The sequence below is a fragment of the Marmota flaviventris genome, chromosome 9 (genome assembly GCF_047511675.1).
Source record: "Marmota flaviventris isolate mMarFla1 chromosome 9, mMarFla1.hap1, whole genome shotgun sequence".
NCBI classification, from domain to species: domain Eukaryota; kingdom Metazoa; phylum Chordata; class Mammalia; order Rodentia; family Sciuridae; genus Marmota; species Marmota flaviventris.
In genome coordinates this window covers 30,717,024-30,726,873 of record NC_092506.1, presented here as the reverse complement: position 1 = coordinate 30,726,873, position 9,850 = coordinate 30,717,024, and positions in this window count along the sequence as shown.

The window sequence follows — 9,850 nt, the reverse complement described above, 5'->3', positions numbered from 1 at the left end:
GGAGGGTGGAGCCCCTGTCAGCATTCACTCTCAGTTCCCTCTACTTCTATCAAGTGATCCAGGGGAACAGGGGCTGGAGAGAGGGGGTGGGTGGCCCCATAGCCTGGGGAGGGAAAAATGTCCCTCTCAGGCAGGCAGTGGCATCTGAGTCAAACAGCTCCCGGGAGGCACTGTGACCGCCTAGTCACAGTGGGCTGGCGCTGGAACTGGAGACTGAGAAACAGACCCAGGTCCTGGGCATAGCCTCTGAGCCCTGATGCCCCTTAAGGTTCATCCAAGAGAGTAAAGAAAAGTGCTTACGTGAGGACAGCGGTTGTAGGTCCAGAGACAAGTGAAGGCAGGCGCTCCCGGCACCAGCAGACCTTGGAAAAAAGGCACCTGTAGCCTTGTGATATAAGTGACACCTACAGACAGGTTCGTTTGGTTTTTCAGGTTTATGCACAGCCCCTTTGATGACGGTGACATACAGTGTGACATGCTCCTTGGAGGGGGGGGGGATGGTGCTCACATGCAGAAAGTTTACCTTTATCCTGCTTTGTACCCAGCTCACTCACCCCCTGGTCCAGGGGATTCAGTAAACAAGCAGAGAATTCTTGCCTCTGGGAGATTCGTAAGATCCAGCGTGTGCTGGGGAATTCTTGGGGCAAAGCTGGAGGGGGAAAACTCAGAAATCCAGCCCTAGTGCCTGTCTGTGTCACCTCTCCCCTGGGGCTGGCTGAATCCTATGCCTTAGTATGTCCTATCATTTGCCCTTTTTCCTGTGTGATAGGAAGGAAGGGTGGGGCAGTGTGGGGTAGTGGTTAAGGATGCCAGTTCTGCAGTGAGATGCTTTGGAGGGACTCAGAATTTGAATCCATTTTCTGGCTGTGCCACTCAGAATAAGTTTATGAGCCTGTCTGAGCGACATCAGTCAATGCAAGGAATGACCTCTGTTCTTGGGCTGCTGGGAGGGCCATCTAAGATAACGTCCTTAGCTGCTATGCTCCCAGTACTTCCTTTACCCGGCACATTGATCTGAGTCCCCCCTTCTTTACCATTTCTTCCAACCTACCCCTTTCGGCCAGGTGAAGGGCACAGGTGGCTTGAGAGACCTTTGCTGGGCTTTTCCACTGTGAGCACCAGTGCGATTATCAACCACATGAATTTATTCAACGTGTCCACATCTGGACACACGGAGCCACCACGTGGCTCCTCGCCCATGCCCTGTTCCCCAAGAGGACAGTCATGTGTCCTCAGCGGGTGGGCCAGGGGCCCTGACCTGGCTGCTGGCTTTCTCTTCTCGGGTGTCTCTCTGAGAACTTAAGGCATTTTTAGGCCTTCCCTGGGGAGCAGAAACTCAACCTAATTTAGATGGCGAAACAGCCCCAGGTCAGCTGCGGGGCGAGGTTTACAACCTCTGCCTTCCGTGCGGGCTCCTGGCGATCTGAGCGGCCAAGACACTGTGTCCAAACTGCAGGCTCCAAGCTTTAAAGGGAAAGCAAGGGACTGGTTTGTTGGGTTTTCTTGGGAACACTGGGCATGGGCACAAACATGCAAACTCACACCGGAGCTGGAGCAAACAAAAGGCAGTTCATTCAAGGATTTAGGTGTCATCATGGAAAAGTTGTTAAAGAAAGATAAGGGGACAACCTGGGCTGCGGGCTTGGCTCTGTGACCTCGGGCAAGTCAGGCAGCTTCTCTGGGCTTCATTCTCTCCGTGGTAGAGGGAGGAAGGGGGATTAGGATAGTGATTTTCAAACTGAGTCCTGAGGAACCCTAGGGGTTCCCCAGAGCCCTCATAAGGGGTGAGAGGAAGGGTGTGGAGTGGGGTTGGATTCTGAATGCCACCCCCCCACCACCACTCTTGTGACTCAGTAAGAGCATCTCAGCTTTTCTATAAATCTTCTGGGTAAGATTTCACTTGAACAAAATAATCTGCACTTAAAAGGACTTTGCAAATAACTGGATTAGATGGTCTTGGGATTCCTGTAAGCTCTAAAGCCCTGAGACTTCTCTTCCTGCTTGGTCTCTAGGGCCCTCTCTCAGTCCTTCCTGCTGAGCACTGTCCCATCTTCTCCGTGTCGCTATGTGTTCATTTTTCACAGTGGAGATGTTATCGGGGAAAACATATTAGTGTGATAGTATTTTTAGAAAAGAGCCTTTTGGAGAAATCACATTTTTTCTACACTCTCTGGGCTCGATTATTCTCCAGGAAGCAGTTCTCTGGCAGAGGACGTGTCTGATGGCAACCGACCATCTCAGAGTCCTGAACGCACAAGGCAGCATCTCTGGGTGACTGTGTGAAATTACAGGCTTCTGACCAGTGGATGAAAGGGATGATTAAGATAAAACCAAAATAAAAGAGGAATTGAACTCTAATTAAAGTTTAAGCATCACACGTAATCTAAATTTGATTGGAATGGAGATCTTGGGTGATCTCAAATACTACACTTCTCACAACTGCGTGACGAATGTCGGACGCAGAAAAGAGATGGGGCTTGGGGAGGAGGAGGAGGAGGAGGAGGAGGAGGGCGAAGGCCTGCAGAGGCCGGAATGGGGCATTCAGATTCCCCAGCCTGTTCTGGTGTCACCATGTAGCAATAACAGGGAACATTCCTGGGGCTTAATCTCATAACAGAGTGATTAAACAAGCTGACTCTGGAGGGAGACTCCCCGGGTTTGAATCCCTGCTCAGCCATTGCTGGCGGGGTACACCTGGGAAGCAGATGGAGCATTTCAGAATTCCAGTTGCCTCATCTGCAAAGTGGGGAACCCATCAGCTGTAGGCTGGTTGTGTAGCTTAACGATTTAAAACACGGGGAGTGCCGAGAGCCCTGAGTGTGGCTTATCTGTGTTTTGTCTTGTGACATTCCTAACATTAAATTTTCACGGATCTTCAACAAGGTTGGAACATCTCCATTTTACAGATGAGGAAACTGAGGCACAGAGAGGTTAAGTAACTTGTTCATGGTCACATGGTGAACAAGTGGTAGAACAAGTATTTTATTCTAGACTGCCTACTTCCAGAGCCCATCCTCTCCACTGCATGGCCTACCAGTTTCTGGGTGCTCCTGGGCTAGTTCTTTGGTGGTGGTGGGGGGATCACGTAGGTATGGAGTGTCTACCAAGCCAAATATCATGCTGGCTGGCTCATCTGTCTTATCTTGGTCATTTTTACTGAAATGCTGGAGAGTAGCTATCATTTCCTTTTTAAGAGGAGGAAACAGAAGTAACGTGCTTATTGAGGGCCACCCAGCTGGTTGGTGACCAGCCCTGGGTCGACCTCAAGCCTACCCAAGTGTTAAAACTGGACTGTGGAAACAGGAGCTGGCTTCTCTGCTTCTGCACTGGCCTTGGCACTTGCCTCTCTGGACCCCTCCCTCTCCATTGGCCTGAGGTCCCGTGTCTCACGGTCATTGCCAGCACAGTCTGTCTCTTACTTGGGGTGGAAATCCTGGGACCTCATGGGATCTTGTGCCTGCACGGTTCTTGGAACAAAAAAGACACTGGGTACAGACATCAAGGAATCCTGTGTTCAAGGGACGCATCGCTATGGGACAGGGTGGGGTCCCATCGAATGTCCCACCCAGTTCTCTGCTGGATGCAAGGGGCTCCATGTCTCTGCCACTTCTAGAACCTTCCCTCCACGCCAGTGTTTCCTCTTCCCCCAAACCTGCCACATTGACCTTCCCTGCAAGAGGCGGCCCAAAACCAAAGTGAAGCAAAAGAAAGGTTTAAGTAAACCGTGGCAGATGCTGTTTGGTTCCATCTCCCAATGTCATTTTAGAAAGGAACCTACTGGAACAGTTGTATATTTTCTATGCTCTGTTGGCTCAAATACTTAAGAACAAAGTTTTCTGTCCCTGGATGTGTGGACAGCAAACTCCTGGCACCTGCTGCCTGCAAAACATTAGGTGAGGCCCCCCCACCATGTCTTGGGTCTCAGTTTCCTTATCAGGACCTTGTCTGTGATCACTCCTGGTGCACAGTGGACTTTAGTAATGGCAGCTGTGATAACGGGCCATGGAGAGAGATGCCGATGTTGATTGAGATCCCGACCTTTGAGATTACCGTACCAAATAGGGTGACGTTGCTTTGCCACAGGGAATAATCCTACCAGCTGCCGTTTGCTAGCCTTTCCTGGGTGCCAGGAACTGTCCCGGCAGGGTCCCTGCAGGCTGTGTGTATTCAGTCATTTAATTCTTACAGCATTCCTACGAGGTAAGTATCATTATCACCACCTGAAATTTGTTGATGAGGATACGGGTTCTGAGAGTTCAAGTAACTTGCCCAATGTCACACAGCTGGGGCTGGATTTGAGCTGAGGTAGGCCATTATGCTATCATTTGGTACTTCTCGGGGAGGCAGAATGTAGGCTGAAGACCTACCAATGTTTTGGGGTACCCCCAGATGGCTGGCAGGGCCCTTGAGAGCAAAGACAAGAGTTGTAGACCTTTTGTGCCCTTAAATTCTAGGCATGGACCTGAGGACAAATAGATGCTTCAGCAATTCTGGATCGTACACGCTCAGATTTCTTTCTTTCTTGTTTTCTTTTTGGGTATCCTCCTGTGTCTAGCTCACTCTTTAGTTCTCCACACTGTCCATCCTCCTGACCAGGAGCCCCAATTCAGTTGAGAACAACAGTGAGGTGGCTCCCTAATTTAGGAACCCTTCCTTGGCTATGAACCTTCCGGAAGCATAGAAGGCATCTATATGGATCTCCAGCAGAGAAGGCATCACGGAGGTCAAACTCTGGCAAAGACGATGGTTGGCAGAAACTTAAGGAAAATGAAAACTACTGATGAAAAATAGCAGAAGCTGATTTTGTTAAGATGCATCACGGAAAAAGAGTGATTTCCTAAAGTTTAATTCTGATGTTTGGGAAAGAGTTGGCACAGCTTCCTGGCTCGATTTCCTCTCCCCCTTTCTTTCAGTATGGGAAGTCAACCTGTTGAGGATTTCCAGGGTTTGGATCAGAAATTCGAATCTGGCTCCGAGAGAGCATAGATCTGAGAGGGTAGGGGAGGTGACCCTTCTCAGAGGAGGGCTGTTGAGGCAGCCTTTTCCTTTGTCTTCCTATTGAACCCCAGTGCCTCAGCAGGCACGAGCTTGCATTCTGAGATTTTTGGAGGTGACCATTTGAGAAACGGTGGCCTTGACTTCTAGAGCCACTCCATGCTGCCGGTTAGAGGGTGAGTTGGGACCAGTGGCGCCACCATTGAAATCCCCATAGCGAGTGAGCCTGTCCCTGCAGACATGACTAAGGAGCTCAATTCATCTGGAGCCTCACTAATGAAGGTCAACAACGGATAATCCGACATTCATTTTTTTTTGCCACGGGGTGGGTACCGGGGATTGAATTTGGGCACTAGGCCCCTGAGCCACATCCCCAGCCCTATTTTGTATTTTATTTAGAGACAGGGTCTCACTGAGTTGCTTAGTGCCTCGCCATTACTGAGGCTGGCTTTGAACTCAAGATCCTCCTGCCTCAGCTTCCTGAAGTGCTAGGATTACAGGCATGTGCCATGATTCCCAGCCTCAACCATTCATTAAAGCCTGGATCTTCCCACAGGCAGGCTAGCCCTGAACTTGCAGGGTGAACTTGACTTTCTGAACCCGTTTGCTCACCTGCTGAGTGGGAATGAGCACTCAGGTAGCCTGACAGGTAGCCAGTGTGTGACCAGGCTAGTTTTCCTATCCCCAGACCAAACTCCTCTCTCCTGTCAGTCACCATACAAAGGCATGGGGGTGGAAGGGCCTGGGGACAGAGGGTGGCAGTTGAGGAGGGATGGTGGGGAATTTACAATTGGATCCATGTGGATCTATCCTCATTGATTAACCAAACATTATCTCTAAGATTCTGTGGATGATATTCTTTACCATGTTTATTTACTTAAATAATAATCTTGGGGAGGGAACACACTGTTAAATGTACAGATGGATTAGGAAACTTATCTTTTTTTTTTTTCTTTTTATACTAGGTATTGAACCCAGGGGCACTCAACCACTGAGCCACATTCCCAGCCACCCTACCCCCCACCTTTTTTTTTTTTTTTGTATTTTTAGTTAGAGACAGAGCTCACTGAGTTGCTCAGGTCCTTGATAAGTTGCTGAGGCTGGCTTTGAACTCGTGATCTTCCTGCCTCTGCCTCCCAAGCCTCTGGGATTATAGGTGTGTGCCATAGCGTCCGGCTTAGGAAGCTTATCTTGATTACAGAAGTATATATCAAATATTTGAATTTGGTAAATATAGTCATAAAAACCCAATAAATGCAACAAGGTAGCATTATATTTATAAATAAGAGCAATATAAAAAAGAGTAAAACCTAGATATGGCCTTTGAGGAACAGATACCTTAACACAGAACTCAAGAGGAAATATTTAATAATTTCAAGAGGCAGGAACTTATAGGACTTTGGGGGAGAAGAGGCTAATAAGGTCTGGGGCCATCTGAAAAAAAAAAAAAAACAACCTCTTGTGGGATTTGGTATTTGAGCTGAGTGAGGAAGGGTTGGGATAACCTACTAAAAATGGATGCTTATTATGGGCCAGGCTCAACAACAGCAGCAGTAGGGGCTATCATTATCCCCATTTTACAGATGAGGAAACTGAGGCTCAAAGGGCTTCAGTCATTTGCTCAGGGTTATCACCTAAGCAGCTGTACCAGGATTCAATTCTGGGGTCACCTGACTCAAAGTCCAGGCTACTGACCACTCACTGTGCTGTGTGGTGCCTGGGGTGACCAGAGGGGAGGCTCTTTCCACGGAAGGGAGACTGGAGGTGCAGGGGAGGAGGGGAGGAGTGTGGCTACCCAGATGCCTACTCAGCAAGGGTCGGCTTAGCCTCACCTGTCCCCACCTGGCAGCCCCGGCCTTATGAACAAGCGGCCTCTAGCCCATGGATGGGACCTCATCCTTGAGGAAACCTCGGATTTTGTCACTCTGCAGGGGCAACCTTGTGCAGGGCAATAAGTGGAGACTCGACCACAAACTTTAGGTCTGTTCTTACTCTTGCCTCACTTTCTTGCTTTCCTGAGAGTCATACTGATGTTTCTTATGGGTTCTTGCTTGGTTTTCTTCTTCCGTCAGCTCTGAGCTAATAGTTTTTTTTTTTTTTTAATAGTGGCTTTGCAATATTTTTCCGTCTTCCACGGTTTCATTTGTCATGAAAAGCTGGGCGCCGTGGCGCAGGCCTTAATCCCGATGGCTCTGGAAATTGAGGCAGGAGGATTCTGAGTTCAAAGTCAGCCTCAGAATCTTAGCAAGGCCCCAAGCAACTTAGTGAGACCTGTCTCTAAAATTAAAGAAAATACAAAATGGTGGGGCTGTGGCTCAGTGTTTAAATGTCCCCGTGTCCAATTCCCAGTACCAAAAACAATACCACCCACCCCCCCACCACAAGTTCAAAGGAATAAATTACACTCTAAAATTTCCTAAGGTTGGTTCTGATCAGAAACTCATTTGGAGAACCAGTCTCCATGGAAAACAGAGTCGTGTATGAAGGTAGGAATTCTTTTTTTTTTTTTTTAATGAAAATCTTGTGTTTTTGGTTTATTACTTTAATACAAAGTTTGCCGTTATCTCCCATGAGGAATCCAATGGTTCCTGGTAGGTCTGAGGGGACAGCCCTCAGGCTGGGAAGCTTCCCAGTCTCACCATCAACATGGACTCACTTGTGTCTTGAGCTTGCAGACCAAGGGAGGCTCCTCTTAGGAACTGACTACCCCCAAGATACGTGCCCAGGGTTCACAGCCTTGGTGTTATCATTGAGCCCAGGGAGTTCAAGTGAAGACAGGTGTCTTCAAAGTCCTAACTTCACTCTCACCCACATCCTTTTTTATTATAACTACGTTTTAATTCCTTCTCGGTGTGTGAAGGCAGATGGGTGGAACAATACTTCCCTTGGAGTTGACAGCTGGCCCTGTGGCTCCCCTTGGAACAACGTAATTAAACAGGTTACCATGGTGTTGCTAAGAGTAAAAACCAGATGCAAAGACCACTAAGGAACAGCCAGTGTTAGAAAGAACTAATAAGACTTTAAGTCGGATAGATGTGGGTTTGGATTTCAGATCTCCATCTTTAGCCAAATCACTTATCTTTCTGAGCCTCAGTGTCCTCTTCTGAAAATAAATGATCCCTCCAAAAAGTTTTGCTGACTGTTAAGTGAGATAATATAACATAAGAACTACTTAGCCCAGTGCCTGGCACCTATTAAATACTCAGCAAATTATTATATCATCATCATCATAATACAATTATTATTAACCCAATCTAAGTCTCAGTTTCCTAATCAGCAAAATGAGAACAATGTTAGCTGCTCCCTAGATCCAACCAAAACAATATGAGTGTATACATCTGGCACATAATTAGGTACTCATATATCCATTTGTTCATTTTTAGTTTCTTTCCTGGAACTCATCAAAAAAATGATGAACCTGGGTAAGGAGGTCACTATATCTGGCCAATTGTCCTTAAGTAGCTTAAATGGAACAAGGTTTTCATACAACATTCATTCCTTCACCCAACTCCCCCCTCCCGACTTCAAAGTGCCCTTTTGGGAGCAAAGAAGGTCCAGGAATCCAAGGGGTCACCACAGACCTGCCAACAGAACTGCCTCTTGGTCGCAACCAATCCAGATGGCACCACCTACATCTCTCTGCACAGGCCCTGGGGGTGGGGCTTTGGTGGGGTCACCTTTCTGAAGTCCCCATGGGAGAATGTGGGCCACCTGCCTCGACGGGAAAGAAAACAGCCACTTGGGCTTTCTGGCTTTCAGGTTGTGTCCACCCCCAGGTTACAGCTGTCACTTCAAGCAAAGTTCAAGACAGAGGGCAGAATTTGCACCAGGGCCTCTGATGGGAGGTAGTGGTGTTGGGGGCACAATTTTGGTCAAATGTTCCAGGCCACACGAACGGTGAGTTGCATGAGCCAGCAGACATGGGGCATTTCCCGAGAAGGCACCTAATGCTTCGAGTAGGTTGCAGGGGAAGGGCAGGGTGACCAGACCGGCTCTGTGCCTGTTCCACAGGCAGCTGCCTAGCCTTCAGCCTCACTTTAGGGGCCCCAGCCTTGGAGTGTCACCCAACACCCATCTCACCTCTGATGCTTCATAAAGTCGAAGTTAGACCTGCAGACTTCCACAGAGAGCTCCAGCATCTGAATCCCACAAAGTTCATTTCTCCTACTCAGGGGTGAGTGGAGTTGACTTTGGGGTCAGTCCATACAATATGGAGGGGGATCCCTGCCTGTTCAGGATCCCTCAGAACTGACAAAGTGACTTATGGTGATGGACACCTAAGACAAGCCAAGTTGGATCTGAAGACAAGATTTGAAAATGTGGCCGAGCATGACCAAAGAGGATACCTGCAGGTGGAATTTGCAAACAGGGAGGTCTGTGGTCCCCCACCTAAGTCTGAATATAGGAAAGCCCTTTTCTGTGTGTGTGGGGGAGAAAAGGTCTAGTGGAGATCCAAGGTCTAGTGGAGAAACAAGAACTTGGGTAAACACACACACACACACACACACACACACACACACACCATTCTGCTACCACACACAGTCCTGCCTCTCTCACACAGAGTTTACTTAGCATGTAGACGTTACTCCCAGCCACATGTGTGTCATTCTGTCCTTGGACCCCGACCCCCCCTCCATCACATAGACCACACAGCAGATTCCTCCCTCCTCCTCCCCCATGCACACATTCTACACACAATCATCAGATAAACACAGTCCCCTTAGGAAGCTGATTAATAAAACTATTTTATCTATAATTACACTTGACTGATAATAATGTCCTGAGAGCCTGCTGGTTAGATTGTAACATCCAGATTAGGACTGAACTCCCTTTGAACTCTGGCCACACTCCTGGT